A 20,985-nucleotide genomic window follows, 5' to 3' on the forward strand; every position below is an offset into this window, starting at 1 on the left:
CAGCAGGGATTATTATATTTCTATTTCAATATCGATGAAATAAAAGACTGCTAGGAGTGGGCGGGGCTAGGGGTGGTGGTGGGGACAGGGGTGGGCGGTGCTAGGAGTGGGCGTGGCTGGGGTTGGGAGCTGGCCAGGGGTGCGCAGTGCTAGGAGTTGGCCTGGCTTGGGTTTGGGGCGGGCCAGGTGTGAGGCATTGCTAGGTGTGGGCGGTGCTAGGAGTGGGCATGGCTAGGGTTGGTGGCGGGGCCAGGGGTGCGGCATTGCTAAGGGGTGGGCGGTGCTGTGATTGGGGTTTGCTTAGGGTTTGGGTTAGGCCTAAGGTTAGGGCGTGGCTAGGGGTGGGGCGGGGTGTGGGGAGCCACTCCACTACTCCGCAGGACTACATCTCCCATGATTCCTCGTGACGACGATGTTGCCTGTAGTCAGCGATGGACTCGGTCCAGCAGGATGTCCCTGGCCTCAAAGGCTGGGCTCCTTCCTTCCTGCCTGCCCGCTGCTGTCTCCCATGATTCCCCGGCGCATCCGTTTTGACTTAGTTAGGGATGGACTCGGTCCAGCAGGATGTCCCTGGCCTCAAAGGCCGGGCTCCTTCCTTCCTGCCTGCCCACTGCTATCTACCATGATTCCCCGGGGCGTCTATTTTGACTGTAGTCAGGGATGGACTCGGTCCGGCAGGATGTTCCTGCTGGGCAGGTAGAGGCCCAGCAGGGATTATTATATTTCTATTTCAATATCGATGAAATAAAAGACTGCTAGGAGTGGGCGGGGCCAGGGGTGGTGGCGGGGACAGGGGTGGGCGGGGCTAGGAGTGGGCGTGGCTGGTGTTGGGAGCTGGCCAGGGGTGCGCAGTGCTAGGAGTTGGCCTGGCTTGGGTTTGGGGCGGGCCAGGGGTGCAGCATTGCTAGGGGTGGACGTGGCCAGGGTTTGGGGCAGGGCCAGGGGTGCGGTAGAGCTATGGGGTGGGCGGTGCAAAAGTGGGCGTGGCTAGGCGTTGGGGCCAAGCGGGGTGTGTGGCATGGCTATGGGGTGGGCGGTGCTTGGAGTGGGGCGTGGCTAGGGCTGAAGCGGGGCCAGGTGTGAGGCATTGCTAGGTGTGGGCGGTGCTAGGAGTGGGCATGGCTAGGGCTGAAGCGGGGCCAGGGGTGCGGCATTGCTACCGGGTGGGCGGTGCTGTGATTGGGGCTTGCTTAGGGTTTGGTTTAGGCCTAAGGTTAGGGCGTGGCTAGGGGTGGGGCGGGGTGTGGGGAGCCACTCCACTACTCCGCAGGACTACATCTCCCATGATTCCACGTGATGACCATTTTGCCTGTAGTCAGCGATGATTCGGTCCAGAAGGATGTCCCTGGCCTCAAAGGCCGGGGTCCTCCCTTCCTGCCTGCCCGCTGCTATCTCCCATGATTCCCCGGGGCGTCCATTTTGACTGTAGTCAGGGATGGACTCGGTCCGGCACGATGTCCCTGGCCTCAAAGGCCGGGCTCCTTCCTTCCTGTTTGCCCGGTGCTCCGCGGGACTACATCTCCCATGATCCCCTGTGCCTGCCAATTTCCCCCACTTACAGCCCCCCCAACTGCTCTGCATCTATATTCAATCATCCGCCTATTTCATCGATGTTAATTAGATTCATATTTAAAACTAGTTAATATCATGGACGATTAATTATGTTGAATAATAAATAGATCGTTTGTATTCAATCAGTGAGGCGGGGCGGGGGAGGGGAGAGGACAGAGCTCTGTGTCCCCGCGGCGCCGCATCTGCTTCCCACCTGGAAAATTAGAATATTGTACACATAATAAATAAATAAATATAAAAATTAGGATATTGTGTACATCATAAATCAATAAATATTTTTTAAAAATAAATAAAAATAAAAAATAAACACCTCTTCTATACACAAAGGATAGAGAAGCAGAGGGAGAAACAAGAGAAACTTTGTATTTCACAACAGCGACAAACAGCATAAAGTAACTTGGGGTCACCATAACTGATAATGAAAAATCCATTTGATAAGACTTTAAGGCTTTGAAGAAAACCTGAAAAGGACCCAAAAATATTGAAAAATCTCCCAAGGTCTTGTAGGAGTAGGATCAACAAATATGGGAGCTACAGCAATGGCGATCTATAAATTTGATACATTACCCGTGAAAACGTAAAATAAATTTTTACAGACCTTGAGGAAACAACAATATTCAACTTTATAAAAAAAAAAAAAACCAAAAAATGTCTTTTTTTTTTTTTGAAAAACAGGGGAAAATACGCACAGTGATTTTTTTGGGGGGAAATGTGTGCGTGGTATTCCTGGATAATTCCTACTGGTTTGGGGCACGGATCATCTTATAGGGACCCGAAGAAAATTTAGGATTATTTCCTTTGAAAAACAGGATGAACCCACAGCCTCTCGTTTTCAGAAGCAAATACTCTTCTCCAGAGTAACATTGCTTTTGAATTTCATTCGAGGTATTTCAAAAATATTTACCTTGAATTAAGTAATTCATTAATAAACAAATATCCTTTCTCGCCGCGGTTGCCACTCCTCACGACTCAAACCATGAAAAGATAACATGATAGCATAGAGTGTCACTATTCTCCGTGTATCTGTATTTTTGTACTTGATTTTAATTTAATTTTAATTGACTCACGAAGATCTGTCTGTCTCTGCCCTCCAGGCTTGTGCTACCACACCCAGCAACTCTCTTTATTCCTTATTTTTCGATTTTTACTTTAAGAACTTCAACTTTTAGCCTGCCCATATTTTTAACACATTGTAAATCATTTTAAAACTTTTCTTGGTGCTGAAGAGATGGCTCAGAGGTTAAGAGCACGGCCTGCTCTCCCAGAGGTCCTGGGTTCGAGTCCCTGCCACCTCATGGTGGCTCACAACCATCTGTGATGGGTTCTGGCGCCCTCTGCTGGCGTGAGGGCATACACGCAGACAGAATACTGTATACATAATAAGTAAATATAAAATTAGAATATTGTATACATAATAAATAAATGTAAAAATTAGAACATTGTATACATAATAAATAAATGTAAAAATTAGAATATTGTATACATAATAAATAAATGTAAAAATTAGAATATTTTATACATAATTAATAAACATAAAATTAGAATATTGTATACATATTAAATAAATAAATAAATAAATATAAAGATTACAATATTGTATACATAATAAATATAAAAATTAGAATATTGTGTGCATAACAAATATATAAATTAGAATATTGTGTGCATAATAAATATATAAATTAGAATATTGTGTGCATAATAAATAAATATGAAAATTAGAATCTGTGTACATTCTAAATCAATATCAAAATTAGAATACTGTATACATATTAAATAAATAAATATAAAAATTAGAATATTGTATACATAATAAATATAAAAATTAGAATATTGTGTGCATAATAAATATAAAATAAGAATATTGTATACATAATAAATATAAAATTAGAATATTGTATACTTAATAAATAAATATGAAAATTAGAATATTGTGTACATTTTAAATAAATATAAAAATTAGAATATTGTATACATAATAGATACATATAAATAGTAGAATATTGTATGCATAATAAATACATGTAAAAATTACAATATTGTATAGATAATAAATAAATATACAATTAGAATATTGTGTGCATAATAAATAAATATAAAATTAGAATATTGTGACCGTAATAAATAAATACAAAATTAGAATATTGTGTACAAATAGATAAATATTTTAAAAAAGAAAAGGATGGAGAAAAATTTGCCTTCCCAGTGCCTACACATATTAACGCTCAGCAAACTGGGAGATAAAAGTCGACTGCACTCCCACTGGGAACGCTCAACCGCACGAGCATGAGTCGATACGTTGTAAATGAAGCCTTGGAAATCACACGCAAGCGATTCCATAAATCTATAAAATACCATTCTACGGATTGCATTTTGCTATTTGACTCAAAAAAAAGTTTTAATATTTATTTCATAATAAAAAAAATAATAATGATGATGGAAAAAAAACACGCCAAACAGGTTTTCTTTATTTCTCACAAAACTTTATTGCCACGTGAACCCGAGCGCTAGAGTTTGTAGATTTTACTTTAGAAAGATTGTTTGAGTCAGCAAAGATATTTTTTGCCTAGATGGGGATCCCAAACAGCTCCTGAAATTAATTAATGAAATTAATTAATCCATTCACTACCCGGGTGACAGAATGGGTTTAAAGAAATTAGGGGCACAGAAGGGAAAAAATTAAGAGAGACAGGGTAGGGACGCTTAACGATTTCCAAAAAAATTCATTTAATCAAAAATTCAAATAGCGACAAAGATTTGCAGAGTCCCAGAGAGTTAACAGCAGAAGCGGAAAGGGAAATGAAGACGGTTTAGGAAAAAATTACAGAAAAAACATGTAAATAGGGTGGATCCAAATCTTCGTGGTCTTCTATTCGTATTGCTTTCCTGAATTTCTCCTACAGGAATTTTAATTTTAATAATTTTAATTTTTAATTTTAAATTTAATTTAATCCAGAGGGAAGATGCTATTTTAGAATGACTCTTCTTAAGACAAAAACCAAGTAAAAAAAAACTGGATCAGACCGGATGCACCTGGATCAAACTGGATCAAACCAGTGTAGACAGGTTCAAAACCGGATCAAGCCTGATCAGACCGGATCAAACTGGTTCAAACTGGATCAAAGAATGAAAACTCATGGAGAAAAGATCTCTGGATTAATTATGAAAGGTAAACGGAGACTTTGTCAACGAGCAGGTAGAGGCCCAGCAGGGATTATTATATTTCTATTTCAATATCGATGAAATAAAAGACTGCTAGGAGTGGGCGGGGCTAGGGGTGGTGGTGGGGACAGGGGTGGGCGGTGCTAGGAGTGGGCGTGGCTGGGGTTGGGAGCTGGCCAGGGGTGCGCAGTGCTAGGAGTTGGCCTGGCTTGGGTTTGGGGCGGGCCAGGTGTGAGGCATTGCTAGGTGTGGGCGGTGCTAGGAGTGGGCATGGCTAGGGTTGGTGGCGGGGCCAGGGGTGCGGCATTGCTAAGGGGTGGGCGGTGCTGTGATTGGGGTTTGCTTAGGGTTTGGGTTAGGCCTAAGGTTAGGGCGTGGCTAGGGGTGGGGCGGGGTGTGGGGAGCCACTCCACTACTCCGCAGGACTACATCTCCCATGATTCCTCGTGACGACGATGTTGCCTGTAGTCAGCGATGGACTCGGTCCAGCAGGATGTCCCTGGCCTCAAAGGCTGGGCTCCTTCCTTCCTGCCTGCCCGCTGCTGTCTCCCATGATTCCCCGGCGCATCCGTTTTGACTTAGTTAGGGATGGACTCGGTCCAGCAGGATGTCCCTGGCCTCAAAGGCCGGGCTCCTTCCTTCCTGCCTGCCCACTGCTATCTACCATGATTCCCCGGGGCGTCTATTTTGACTGTAGTCAGGGATGGACTCGGTCCGGCAGGATGTTCCTGCTGGGCAGGTAGAGGCCCAGCAGGGATTATTATATTTCTATTTCAATATCGATGAAATAAAAGACTGCTAGGAGTGGGCGGGGCCAGGGGTGGTGGCGGGGACAGGGGTGGGCGGGGCTAGGAGTGGGCGTGGCTGGTGTTGGGAGCTGGCCAGGGGTGCGCAGTGCTAGGAGTTGGCCTGGCTTGGGTTTGGGGCGGGCCAGGGGTGCAGCATTGCTAGGGGTGGACGTGGCCAGGGTTTGGGGCAGGGCCAGGGGTGCGGTAGAGCTATGGGGTGGGCGGTGCAAAAGTGGGCGTGGCTAGGCGTTGGGGCCAAGCGGGGTGTGTGGCATGGCTATGGGGTGGGCGGTGCTTGGAGTGGGGCGTGGCTAGGGCTGAAGCGGGGCCAGGTGTGAGGCATTGCTAGGTGTGGGCGGTGCTAGGAGTGGGCATGGCTAGGGCTGAAGCGGGGCCAGGGGTGCGGCATTGCTACCGGGTGGGCGGTGCTGTGATTGGGGCTTGCTTAGGGTTTGGTTTAGGCCTAAGGTTAGGGCGTGGCTAGGGGTGGGGCGGGGTGTGGGGAGCCACTCCACTACTCCGCAGGACTACATCTCCCATGATTCCACGTGACGACCATTTTGCCTGTAGTCAGCGATGATTCGGTCCAGAAGGATGTCCCTGGCCTCAAAGGCCGGGGTCCTCCCTTCCTGCCTGCCCGCTGCTATCTCCCATGATTCCCCGGGGCGTCCATTTTGACTGTAGTCAGGGATGGACTCGGTCCGGCACGATGTCCCTGGCCTCAAAGGCCGGGCTCCTTCCTTCCTGTTTGCCCGGTGCTCCGCGGGACTACATCTCCCATGATCCCCTGTGCCTGCCAATTTCCCCCACTTACAGCCCCCCCAACTGCTCTGCATCTATATTCAATCATCCGCCTATTTCATCGATGTTAATTAGATTCATATTTAAAACTAGTTAATATCATGGACGATTAATTATGTTGAATAATAAATAGATCGTTTGTATTCAATCAGTGAGGCGGGGCGGGGGAGGGGAGAGGACAGAGCTCTGTGTCCCCGCGGCGCCGCATCTGCTTCCCACCTGGAAAATTAGAATATTGTACACATAATAAATAAATAAATATAAAAATTAGGATATTGTGTACATCATAAATCAATAAATATTTTTTAAAAATAAATAAAAATAAAAAATAAACACCTCTTCTATACACAAAGGATAGAGAAGCAGAGGGAGAAACAAGAGAAACTTTGTATTTCACAACAGCGACAAACAGCATAAAGTAACTTGGGGTCACCATAACTGATAATGAAAAATCCATTTGATAAGACTTTAAGGCTTTGAAGAAAACCTGAAAAGGACCCAAAAATATTGAAAAATCTCCCAAGGTCTTGTAGGAGTAGGATCAACAAATATGGGAGCTACAGCAATGGCGATCTATAAATTTGATACATTACCCGTGAAAACGTAAAATAAATTTTTACAGACCTTGAGGAAACAACAATATTCAACTTTATAAAAAAAAAAAAAACCAAAAAATGTCTTTTTTTTTTTTTTGAAAAACAGGGGAAAATACGCACAGTGATTTTTTTGGGGGGAAATGTGTGCGTGGTATTCCTGGATAATTCCTACTGGTTTGGGGCACGGATCATCTTATAGGGACCCGAAGAAAATTTAGGATTATTTCCTTTGAAAAACAGGATGAACCCACAGCCTCTCGTTTTCAGAAGCAAATACTCTTCTCCAGAGTAACATTGCTTTTGAATTTCATTCGAGGTATTTCAAAAATATTTACCTTGAATTAAGTAATTCATTAATAAACAAATATCCTTTCTCGCCGCGGTTGCCACTCCTCACGACTCAAACCATGAAAAGATAACATGATAGCATAGAGTGTCACTATTCTCCGTGTATCTGTATTTTTGTACTTGATTTTAATTTAATTTTAATTGACTCACGAAGATCTGTCTGTCTCTGCCCTCCAGGCTTGTGCTACCACACCCAGCAACTCTCTTTATTCCTTATTTTTCGATTTTTACTTTAAGAACTTCAACTTTTAGCCTGCCCATATTTTTAACACATTGTAAATCATTTTAAAACTTTTCTTGGTGCTGAAGAGATGGCTCAGAGGTTAAGAGCACGGCCTGCTCTCCCAGAGGTCCTGGGTTCGAGTCCCTGCCACCTCATGGTGGCTCACAACCATCTGTGATGGGTTCTGGCGCCCTCTGCTGGCGTGAGGGCATACACGCAGACAGAATACTGTATACATAATAAGTAAATATAAAATTAGAATATTGTATACATAATAAATAAATGTAAAAATTAGAACATTGTATACATAATAAATAAATGTAAAAATTAGAATATTGTATACATAATAAATAAATGTAAAAATTAGAATATTTTATACATAATTAATAAACATAAAATTAGAATATTGTATACATATTAAATAAATAAATAAATAAATATAAAGATTACAATATTGTATACATAATAAATATAAAAATTAGAATATTGTGTGCATAACAAATATATAAATTAGAATATTGTGTGCATAATAAATATATAAATTAGAATATTGTGTGCATAATAAATAAATATGAAAATTAGAATCTGTGTACATTCTAAATCAATATCAAAATTAGAATACTGTATACATATTAAATAAATAAATATAAAAATTAGAATATTGTATACATAATAAATATAAAAATTAGAATATTGTGTGCATAATAAATATAAAATAAGAATATTGTATACATAATAAATATAAAATTAGAATATTGTATACTTAATAAATAAATATGAAAATTAGAATATTGTGTACATTTTAAATAAATATAAAAATTAGAATATTGTATACATAATAGATACATATAAATAGTAGAATATTGTATGCATAATAAATACATGTAAAAATTACAATATTGTATAGATAATAAATAAATATACAATTAGAATATTGTGTGCATAATAAATAAATATAAAATTAGAATATTGTGACCGTAATAAATAAATACAAAATTAGAATATTGTGTACAAATAGATAAATATTTTAAAAAAGAAAAGGATGGAGAAAAATTTGCCTTCCCAGTGCCTACACATATTAACGCTCAGCAAACTGGGAGATAAAAGTCGACTGCACTCCCACTGGGAACGCTCAACCGCACGAGCATGAGTCGATACGTTGTAAATGAAGCCTTGGAAATCACACGCAAGCGATTCCATAAATCTATAAAATACCATTCTACGGATTGCATTTTGCTATTTGACTCAAAAAAAAGTTTTAATATTTATTTCATAATAAAAAAAATAATAATGATGATGGAAAAAAAACACGCCAAACAGGTTTTCTTTATTTCTCACAAAACTTTATTGCCACGTGAACCCGAGCGCTAGAGTTTGTAGATTTTACTTTAGAAAGATTGTTTGAGTCAGCAAAGATATTTTTTGCCTAGATGGGGATCCCAAACAGCTCCTGAAATTAATTAATGAAATTAATTAATCCATTCACTACCCGGGTGACAGAATGGGTTTAAAGAAATTAGGGGCACAGAAGGGAAAAAATTAAGAGAGACAGGGTAGGGACGCTTAACGATTTCCAAAAAAATTCATTTAATCAAAAATTCAAATAGCGACAAAGATTTGCAGAGTCCCAGAGAGTTAACAGCAGAAGCGGAAAGGGAAATGAAGACGGTTTAGGAAAAAATTACAGAAAAAACATGTAAATAGGGTGGATCCAAATCTTCGTGGTCTTCTATTCGTATTGCTTTCCTGAATTTCTCCTACAGGAATTTTAATTTTAATAATTTTAATTTTTAATTTTAAATTTAATTTAATCCAGAGGGAAGATGCTATTTTAGAATGACTCTTCTTAAGACAAAAACCAAGTAAAAAAAAACTGGATCAGACCGGATGCACCTGGATCAAACTGGATCAAACCAGTGTAGACAGGTTCAAAACCGGATCAAGCCTGATCAGACCGGATCAAACTGGTTCAAACTGGATCAAAGAATGAAAACTCATGGAGAAAAGATCTCTGGATTAATTATGAAAGGTAAACGGAGACTTTGTCAACGAGCAGGTAGAGGCCCAGCAGGGATTATTATATTTCTATTTCAATATCGATGAAATAAAAGACTGCTAGGAGTGGGCGGGGCTAGGGGTGGTGGTGGGGACAGGGGTGGGCGGTGCTAGGAGTGGGCGTGGCTGGGGTTGGGAGCTGGCCAGGGGTGCGCAGTGCTAGGAGTTGGCCTGGCTTGGGTTTGGGGCGGGCCAGGTGTGAGGCATTGCTAGGTGTGGGCGGTGCTAGGAGTGGGCATGGCTAGGGTTGGTGGCGGGGCCAGGGGTGCGGCATTGCTAAGGGGTGGGCGGTGCTGTGATTGGGGTTTGCTTAGGGTTTGGGTTAGGCCTAAGGTTAGGGCGTGGCTAGGGGTGGGGCGGGGTGTGGGGAGCCACTCCACTACTCCGCAGGACTACATCTCCCATGATTCCTCGTGACGACGATGTTGCCTGTAGTCAGCGATGGACTCGGTCCAGCAGGATGTCCCTGGCCTCAAAGGCTGGGCTCCTTCCTTCCTGCCTGCCCGCTGCTGTCTCCCATGATTCCCCGGCGCATCCGTTTTGACTTAGTTAGGGATGGACTCGGTCCAGCAGGATGTCCCTGGCCTCAAAGGCCGGGCTCCTTCCTTCCTGCCTGCCCACTGCTATCTACCATGATTCCCCGGGGCGTCTATTTTGACTGTAGTCAGGGATGGACTCGGTCCGGCAGGATGTTCCTGCTGGGCAGGTAGAGGCCCAGCAGGGATTATTATATTTCTATTTCAATATCGATGAAATAAAAGACTGCTAGGAGTGGGCGGGGCCAGGGGTGGTGGCGGGGACAGGGGTGGGCGGGGCTAGGAGTGGGCGTGGCTGGTGTTGGGAGCTGGCCAGGGGTGCGCAGTGCTAGGAGTTGGCCTGGCTTGGGTTTGGGGCGGGCCAGGGGTGCAGCATTGCTAGGGGTGGACGTGGCCAGGGTTTGGGGCAGGGCCAGGGGTGCGGTAGAGCTATGGGGTGGGCGGTGCAAAAGTGGGCGTGGCTAGGCGTTGGGGCCAAGCGGGGTGTGTGGCATGGCTATGGGGTGGGCGGTGCTTGGAGTGGGGCGTGGCTAGGGCTGAAGCGGGGCCAGGTGTGAGGCATTGCTAGGTGTGGGCGGTGCTAGGAGTGGGCATGGCTAGGGCTGAAGCGGGGCCAGGGGTGCGGCATTGCTACCGGGTGGGCGGTGCTGTGATTGGGGCTTGCTTAGGGTTTGGGTTAGGCCTAAGGTTAGGGCGTGGCTAGGGGTGGGGCGGGGTGTGGGGAGCCACTCCACTACTCCGCAGGACTACATCTCCCATGATTCCACGTGACGACCATTTTGCCTGTAGTCAGCGATGATTCGGTCCAGAAGGATGTCCCTGGCCTCAAAGGCCGGGGTCCTCCCTTCCTGCCTGCCCGCTGCTATCTCCCATGATTCCCCGGGGCGTCCATTTTGACTGTAGTCAGGGATGGACTCGGTCCGGCACGATGTCCCTGGCCTCAAAGGCCGGGCTCCTTCCTTCCTGTTTGCCCGGTGCTCCGCGGGACTACATCTCCCATGATCCCCTGTGCCTGCCAATTTCCCCCACTTACAGCCCCCCCAACTGCTCTGCATCTATATTCAATCATCCGCCTATTTCATCGATGTTAATTAGATTCATATTTAAAACTAGTTAATATCATGGACGATTAATTATGTTGAATAATAAATAGATCGTTTGTATTCAATCAGTGAGGCGGGGCGGGGGAGGGGAGAGGACAGAGCTCTGTGTCCCCGCGGCGCCGCATCTGCTTCCCACCTGGAAAATTAGAATATTGTACACATAATAAATAAATAAATATAAAAATTAGGATATTGTGTACATCATAAATCAATAAATATTTTTTAAAAATAAATAAAAATAAAAAATAAACACCTCTTCTATACACAAAGGATAGAGAAGCAGAGGGAGAAACAAGAGAAACTTTGTATTTCACAACAGCGACAAACAGCATAAAGTAACTTGGGGTCACCATAACTGATAATGAAAAATCCATTTGATAAGACTTTAAGGCTTTGAAGAAAACCTGAAAAGGACCCAAAAATATTGAAAAATCTCCCAAGGTCTTGTAGGAGTAGGATCAACAAATATGGGAGCTACAGCAATGGCGATCTATAAATTTGATACATTACCCGTGAAAACGTAAAATAAATTTTTACAGACCTTGAGGAAACAACAATATTCAACTTTATAAAAAAAAAAAAAACCAAAAAATGTCTTTTTTTTTTTTTTGAAAAACAGGGGAAAATACGCACAGTGATTTTTTTGGGGGGAAATGTGTGCGTGGTATTCCTGGATAATTCCTACTGGTTTGGGGCACGGATCATCTTATAGGGACCCGAAGAAAATTTAGGATTATTTCCTTTGAAAAACAGGATGAACCCACAGCCTCTCGTTTTCAGAAGCAAATACTCTTCTCCAGAGTAACATTGCTTTTGAATTTCATTCGAGGTATTTCAAAAATATTTACCTTGAATTAAGTAATTCATTAATAAACAAATATCCTTTCTCGCCGCGGTTGCCACTCCTCACGACTCAAACCATGAAAAGATAACATGATAGCATAGAGTGTCACTATTCTCCGTGTATCTGTATTTTTGTACTTGATTTTAATTTAATTTTAATTGACTCACGAAGATCTGTCTGTCTCTGCCCTCCAGGCTTGTGCTACCACACCCAGCAACTCTCTTTATTCCTTATTTTTCGATTTTTACTTTAAGAACTTCAACTTTTAGCCTGCCCATATTTTTAACACATTGTAAATCATTTTAAAACTTTTCTTGGTGCTGAAGAGATGGCTCAGAGGTTAAGAGCACGGCCTGCTCTCCCAGAGGTCCTGGGTTCGAGTCCCTGCCACCTCATGGTGGCTCACAACCATCTGTGATGGGTTCTGGCGCCCTCTGCTGGCGTGAGGGCATACACGCAGACAGAATACTGTATACATAATAAGTAAATATAAAATTAGAATATTGTATACATAATAAATAAATGTAAAAATTAGAACATTGTATACATAATAAATAAATGTAAAAATTAGAATATTGTATACATAATAAATAAATGTAAAAATTAGAATATTTTATACATAATTAATAAACATAAAATTAGAATATTGTATACATATTAAATAAATAAATAAATAAATATAAAGATTACAATATTGTATACATAATAAATATAAAAATTAGAATATTGTGTGCATAACAAATATATAAATTAGAATATTGTGTGCATAATAAATATATAAATTAGAATATTGTGTGCATAATAAATAAATATGAAAATTAGAATCTGTGTACATTCTAAATCAATATCAAAATTAGAATACTGTATACATATTAAATAAATAAATATAAAAATTAGAATATTGTATACATAATAAATATAAAAATTAGAATATTGTGTGCATAATAAATATAAAATAAGAATATTGTATACATAATAAATATAAAATTAGAATATTGTATACTTAATAAATAAATATGAAAATTAGAATATTGTGTACATTTTAAATAAATATAAAAATTAGAATATTGTATACATAATAGATACATATAAATAGTAGAATATTGTATGCATAATAAATACATGTAAAAATTACAATATTGTATAGATAATAAATAAATATACAATTAGAATATTGTGTGCATAATAAATAAATATAAAATTAGAATATTGTGACCGTAATAAATAAATACAAAATTAGAATATTGTGTACAAATAGATAAATATTTTAAAAAAGAAAAGGATGGAGAAAAATTTGCCTTCCCAGTGCCTACACATATTAACGCTCAGCAAACTGGGAGATAAAAGTCGACTGCACTCCCACTGGGAACGCTCAACCGCACGAGCATGAGTCGATACGTTGTAAATGAAGCCTTGGAAATCACACGCAAGCGATTCCATAAATCTATAAAATACCATTCTACGGATTGCATTTTGCTATTTGACTCAAAAAAAAGTTTTAATATTTATTTCATAATAAAAAAAATAATAATGATGATGGAAAAAAAACACGCCAAACAGGTTTTCTTTATTTCTCACAAAACTTTATTGCCACGTGAACCCGAGCGCTAGAGTTTGTAGATTTTACTTTAGAAAGATTGTTTGAGTCAGCAAAGATATTTTTTGCCTAGATGGGGATCCCAAACAGCTCCTGAAATTAATTAATGAAATTAATTAATCCATTCACTACCCGGGTGACAGAATGGGTTTAAAGAAATTAGGGGCACAGAAGGGAAAAAATTAAGAGAGACAGGGTAGGGACGCTTAACGATTTCCAAAAAAATTCATTTAATCAAAAATTCAAATAGCGACAAAGATTTGCAGAGTCCCAGAGAGTTAACAGCAGAAGCGGAAAGGGAAATGAAGACGGTTTAGGAAAAAATTACAGAAAAAACATGTAAATAGGGTGGATCCAAATCTTCGTGGTCTTCTATTCGTATTGCTTTCCTGAATTTCTCCTACAGGAATTTTAATTTTAATAATTTTAATTTTTAATTTTAAATTTAATTTAATCCAGAGGGAAGATGCTATTTTAGAATGACTCTTCTTAAGACAAAAACCAAGTAAAAAAAAACTGGATCAGACCGGATGCACCTGGATCAAACTGGATCAAACCAGTGTAGACAGGTTCAAAACCGGATCAAGCCTGATCAGACCGGATCAAACTGGTTCAAACTGGATCAAAGAATGAAAACTCATGGAGAAAAGATCTCTGGATTAATTATGAAAGGTAAACGGAGACTTTGTCAACGAGCAGGTAGAGGCCCAGCAGGGATTATTATATTTCTATTTCAATATCGATGAAATAAAAGACTGCTAGGAGTGGGCGGGGCTAGGGGTGGTGGTGGGGACAGGGGTGGGCGGTGCTAGGAGTGGGCGTGGCTGGGGTTGGGAGCTGGCCAGGGGTGCGCAGTGCTAGGAGTTGGCCTGGCTTGGGTTTGGGGCGGGCCAGGTGTGAGGCATTGCTAGGTGTGGGCGGTGCTAGGAGTGGGCATGGCTAGGGTTGGTGGCGGGGCCAGGGGTGCGGCATTGCTAAGGGGTGGGCGGTGCTGTGATTGGGGTTTGCTTAGGGTTTGGGTTAGGCCTAAGGTTAGGGCGTGGCTAGGGGTGGGGCGGGGTGTGGGGAGCCACTCCACTACTCCGCAGGACTACATCTCCCATGATTCCTCGTGACGACGATGTTGCCTGTAGTCAGCGATGGACTCGGTCCAGCAGGATGTCCCTGGCCTCAAAGGCTGGGCTCCTTCCTTCCTGCCTGCCCGCTGCTGTCTCCCATGATTCCCCGGCGCATCCGTTTTGACTTAGTTAGGGATGGACTCGGTCCAGCAGGATGTCCCTGGCCTCAAAGGCCGGGCTCCTTCCTTCCTGCCTGCCCACTGCTATCTACCATGATTCCCCGGGGCGTCTATTTTGACTGTAGTCAGGGATGGACTCGGTCCGGCAGGATGTTCCTGCTGGGCAGGTAGAGGCCCAGCAGGGATTATTATATTTCTATTTCAATATCGATGAAATAAAAGACTGCTAGGAGTGGGCGGGGCCAGGGGTGGTGGCGGGGCCAGGGGTGGGCGGGGCTAGGAGTGGGCGTGGCTGGTGTTGGGAGCTGGCCAGGGGTGCGCAGTGCTAGGAGTTGGCCTGGCTTGGGTTTGGGGCGGGCCAGGGGTGCAGCATTGCTAGGGGTGGACGTGGCCAGGGTTTGGGGCAGGGCCAGGGGTGCGGTAGAGCTATGGGGTGGGCGGTGCAAAAGTGGGCGTGGCTAGGCGTTGGGGCCAAGCGGGGTGTGTGGCATGGCTATGGGGTGGGCGGTGCTTGGAGTGGGGCGTGGCTAGGGCTGAAGCGGGGCCAGGTGTGAGGCATTGCTAGGTGTGGGCGGTGCTAGGAGTGGGCATGGCTAGGGCTGAAGCGGGGCCAGGGGTGCGGCATTGCTACCGGGTGGGCGGTGCTGTGATTGGGGCTTGCTTAGGGTTTGGTTTAGGCCTAAGGTTAGGGCGTGGCTAGGGGTGGGGCGGGGTGTGGGGAGCCACTCCACTACTCCGCAGGACTACATCTCCCATGATTCCACGTGACGACCATTTTGCCTGTAGTCAGCGATGATTCGGTCCAGAAGGATGTCCCTGGCCTCAAAGGCCGGGGTCCTCCCTTCCTGCCTGCCCGCTGCTATCTCCCATGATTCCCCGGGGCGTCCATTTTGACTGTAGTCAGGGATGGACTCGGTCCGGCACGATGTCCCTGGCCTCAAAGGCCGGGCTCCTTCCTTCCTGTTTGCCCGGTGCTCCGCGGGACTACATCTCCCATGATCCCCTGTGCCTGCCAATTTCCCCCACTTACAGCCCCCCCAACTGCTCTGCATCTATATTCAATCATCCGCCTATTTCATCGATGTTAATTAGATTCATATTTAAAACTAGTTAATATCATGGACGATTAATTATGTTGAATAATAAATAGATCGTTTGTATTCAATCAGTGAGGCGGGGCGGGGGAGGGGAGAGGACAGAGCTCTGTGTCCCCGCGGCGCCGCATCTGCTTCCCACCTGGAAAATTAGAATATTGTACACATAATAAATAAATAAATATAAAAATTAGGATATTGTGTACATCATAAATCAATAAATATTTTTTAAAAATAAATAAAAATAAAAAATAAACACCTCTTCTATACACAAAGGATAGAGAAGCAGAGGGAGAAACAAGAGAAACTTTGTATTTCACAACAGCGACAAACAGCATAAAGTAACTTGGGGTCACCATAACTGATAATGAAAAATCCATTTGATAAGACTTTAAGGCTTTGAAGAAAACCTGAAAAGGACCCAAAAATATTGAAAAATCTCCCAAGGTCTTGTAGGAGTAGGATCAACAAATATGGGAGCTACAGCAATGGCGATCTATAAATTTGATACATTACCCGTGAAAACGTAAAATAAATTTTTACAGACCTTGAGGAAACAACAATATTCAACTTTATAAAAAAAAAAAAAACCAAAAAATGTCTTTTTTTTTTTTTTGAAAAACAGGGGAAAATACGCACAGTGATTTTTTTGGGGGGAAATGTGTGCGTGGTATTCCTGGATAATTCCTACTGGTTTGGGGCACGGATCATCTTATAGGGACCCGAAGAAAATTTAGGATTATTTCCTTTGAAAAACAGGATGAACCCACAGCCTCTCGTTTTCAGAAGCAAATACTCTTCTCCAGAGTAACATTGCTTTTGAATTTCATTCGAGGTATTTCAAAAATATTTACCTTGAATTAAGTAATTCATTAATAAACAAATATCCTTTCTCGCCGCGGTTGCCACTCCTCACGACTCAAACCATGAAAAGATAACATGATAGCATAGAGTGTCACTATTCTCCGTGTATCTGTATTTTTGTACTTGATTTTAATTTAATTTTAATTGACTCACGGAGATCTGTCTGTCTCTGCCCTCCAGGCTTGTGCTACCACACCCAGCAACTCTCTTTATTCCTTATTTTTCGATTTTTACTTTAAGAACTTCAACTTTTAGCCTGCCCATATTTTTAACACATTGTAAATCATTTTAAAACTTTTCTTGGTGCTGAAGAGATGGCTCAGAGGTTAAGAGCACGGCCTGCTCTCCCAGAGGTCCTGGGTTCGAGTCCCTGCCACCTCATGGTGGCTCACAACCATCTGTGATGGGTTCTGGCGCCCTCTGCTGGCGTGAGGGCATACACGCAGACAGAATACTGTATACATAATAAGTAAATATAAAATTAGAATATTGTATACATAATAAATAAATGTAAAAATTAGAACATTGTATACATAATAAATAAATGTAAAAATTAGAATATTGTATACATAATAAATAAATGTAAAAATTAGAATATTTTATACATAATTAATAAACATAAAATTAGAATATTGTATACATATTAAATAAATAAATAAATAAATATAAAGATTACAATATTGTATACATAATAAATATAAAAATTAGAATATTGTGTGCATAACAAATATATAAATTAGAATATTGTGTGCATAATAAATATATAAATTAGAATATTGTGTGCATAATAAATAAATATGAAAATTAGAATCTGTGTACATTCTAAATCAATATCAAAATTAGAATACTGTATACATATTAAATAAATAAATATAAAAATTAGAATATTGTATACATAATAAATATAAAAATTAGAATATTGTGTGCATAATAAATATAAAATAAGAATATTGTATACATAATAAATATAAAATTAGAATATTGTATACTTAATAAATAAATATGAAAATTAGAATATTGTGTACATTTTAAATAAATATAAAAATTAGAATATTGTATACATAATAGATACATATAAATAGTAGAATATTGTATGCATAATAAATACATGTAAAAATTACAATATTGTATAGATAATAAATAAATATACAATTAGAATATTGTGTGCATAATAAATAAATATAAAATTAGAATATTGTGACCGTAATAAATAAATACAAAATTAGAATATTGTGTACAAATAGATAAATATTTTAAAAAAGAAAAGGATGGAGAAAAATTTGCCTTCCCAGTGCCTACACATATTAACGCTCAGCAAACTGGGAGATAAAAGTCGACTGCACTCCCACTGGGAACGCTCAACCGCACGAGCATGAGTCGATACGTTGTAAATGAAGCCTTGGAAATCACACGCAAGCGATTCCATAAATCTATAAAATACCATTCTACGGATTGCATTTTGCTATTTGACTCAAAAAAAAGTTTTAATATTTATTTCATAATAAAAAAAATAATAATGATGATGGAAAAAAAACACGCCAAACAGGTTTTCTTTATTTCTCACAAAACTTTATTGCCACGTGAACCCGAGCGCTAGAGTTTGTAGATTTTACTTTAGAAAGATTGTTTGAGTCAGCAAAGATATTTTTTGCCTAGATGGGGATCCCAAACAGCTCCTGAAATTAATTAATGAAATTAATTAATCCATTCACTACCCGGGTGACAGAATGGGTTTAAAGAAATTAGGGGCACAGAAGGGAAAAAATTAAGAGAGACAGGGTAGGGACGCTTAACGATTTCCAAAAAAATTCATTTAATCAAAAATTCAAATAGCGACAAAGATTTGCAGAGTCCCAGAGAGTTAACAGCAGAAGCGGAAAGGGAAATGAAGACGGTTTAGGAAAAAATTACAGAAAAAACATGTAAATAGGGTGGATCCAAATCTTCGTGGTCTTCTATTCGTATTGCTTTCCTGAATTTCTCCTACAGGAATTTTAATTTTAATAATTTTAATTTTTAATTTTAAATTTAATTTAATCCAGAGGGAAGATGCTATTTTAGAATGACTCTTCTTAAGACAAAAACCAAGTAAAAAAAAACTGGATCAGACCGGATGCACCTGGATCAAACTGGATCAAACCAGTGTAGACAGGTTCAAAACCGGATCAAGCCTGATCAGACCGGATCAAACTGGTTCAAACTGGATCAAAGAATGAAAACTCATGGAGAAAAGATCTCTGGATTAATTATGAAAGGTAAACGGAGACTTTGTCAACGAGCAGGTAGAGGCCCAGCAGGGATTATTATATTTCTATTTCAATATCGATGAAATAAAAGACTGCTAGGAGTGGGCGGGGCTAGGGGTGGTGGTGGGGACAGGGGTGGGCGGTGCTAGGAGTGGGCGTGGCTGGGGTTGGGAGCTGGCCAGGGGTGCGCAGTGCTAGGAGTTGGCCTGGCTTGGGTTTGGGGCGGGCCAGGTGTGAGGCATTGCTAGGTGTGGGCGGTGCTAGGAGTGGGCATGGCTAGGGTTGGTGGCGGGGCCAGGGGTGCGGCATTGCTAAGGGGTGGGCGGTGCTGTGATTGGGGTTTGCTTAGGGTTTGGGTTAGGCCTAAGGTTAGGGCGTGGCTAGGGGTGGGGCGGGGTGTGGGGAGCCACTCCACTACTCCGCAGGACTACATCTCCCATGATTCCTCGTGACGACGATGTTGCCTGTAGTCAGCGATGGACTCGGTCCAGCAGGATGTCCCTGGCCTCAAAGGCTGGGCTCCTTCCTTCCTGCCTGCCCGCTGCTGTCTCCCATGATTCCCCGGCGCATCCGTTTTGACTTAGTTAGGGATGGACTCGGTCCAGCAGGATGTCCCTGGCCTCAAAGGCCGGGCTCCTTCCTTCCTGCCTGCCCACTGCTATCTACCATGATTCCCCGGGGCGTCTATTTTGACTGTAGTCAGGGATGGACTCGGTCCGGCAGGATGTTCCTGCTGGGCAGGTAGAGGCCCAGCAGGGATTATTATATTTCTATTTCAATATCGATGAAATAAAAGACTGCTAGGAGTGGGCGGGGCCAGGGGTGGTGGCGGGGCCAGGGGTGGGCGGGGCTAGGAGTGGGCGTGGCTGGTGTTGGGAGCTGGCCAGGGGTGCGCAGTGCTAGGAGTTGGCCTGGCTTGGGTTTGGGGCGGGCCAGGGGTGCAGCATTGCTAGGGGTGGACGTGGCCAGGGTTTGGGGCAGGGCCAGGGGTGCGGTAGAGCTATGGGGTGGGCGGTGCAAAAGTGGGCGTGGCTAGGCGTTGGGGCCAAGCGGGGTGTGTGGCATGGCTATGGGGTGGGCGGTGCTTGGAGTGGGGCGTGGCTAGGGCTGAAGCGGGGCCAGGTGTGAGGCATTGCTAGGTGTGGGCGGTGCTAGGAGTGGGCATGGCTAGGGCTGAAGCGGGGCCAGGGGTGCGGCATTGCTACCGGGTGGGCGGTGCTGTGATTGGGGCTTGCTTAGGGTTTGGTTTAGGCCTAAGGTTAGGGCGTGGCTAGGGGTGGGGCGGGGTGTGGGGAGCCACTCCACTACTCCGCAGGACTACATCTCCCATGATTCCACGTGACGACCATTTTGCCTGTAGTCAGCGATGATTCGGTCCAGAAGGATGTCCCTGGCCTCAAAGGCCGGGGTCCTCCCTTCCTGCCTGCCCGCTGCTATCTCCCATGATTCCCCGGGGCGTCCATTTTGACTGTAGTCAGGGATGGACTCGGTCCGGCACGATGTCCCTGGCCTCAAAGGCCGGGCTCCTTCCTTCCTGTTTGCCCGGTGCTCCGCGGGACTACATCTCCCATGATCCCCTGTGCCTGCCAATTTCCCCCACTTACAGCCCCCCCAACTGCTCTGCATCTATATTCAATCATCCGCCTATTTCATCGATGTTAATTAGATTCATATTTAAAACTAGTTAATATCATGGACGATTAATTATGTTGAATAATAAATAGATCGTTTGTATTCAATCAGTGAGGCGGGGCGGGGGAGGGGAGAGGACAGAGCTCTGTGTCCCCGCGGCGCCGCATCTGCTTCCCACCTGGAAAATTAGAATATTGTACACATAATAAATAAATAAATATAAAAATTAGGATATTGTGTACATCATAAATCAATAAATATTTTTTAAAAATAAATAAAAATAAAAA

The sequence above is a fragment of the Microtus pennsylvanicus genome, chromosome 19 (assembly GCF_037038515.1).
Source record: "Microtus pennsylvanicus isolate mMicPen1 chromosome 19, mMicPen1.hap1, whole genome shotgun sequence".
NCBI classification, from domain to species: Eukaryota; Metazoa; Chordata; class Mammalia; order Rodentia; family Cricetidae; genus Microtus; species Microtus pennsylvanicus.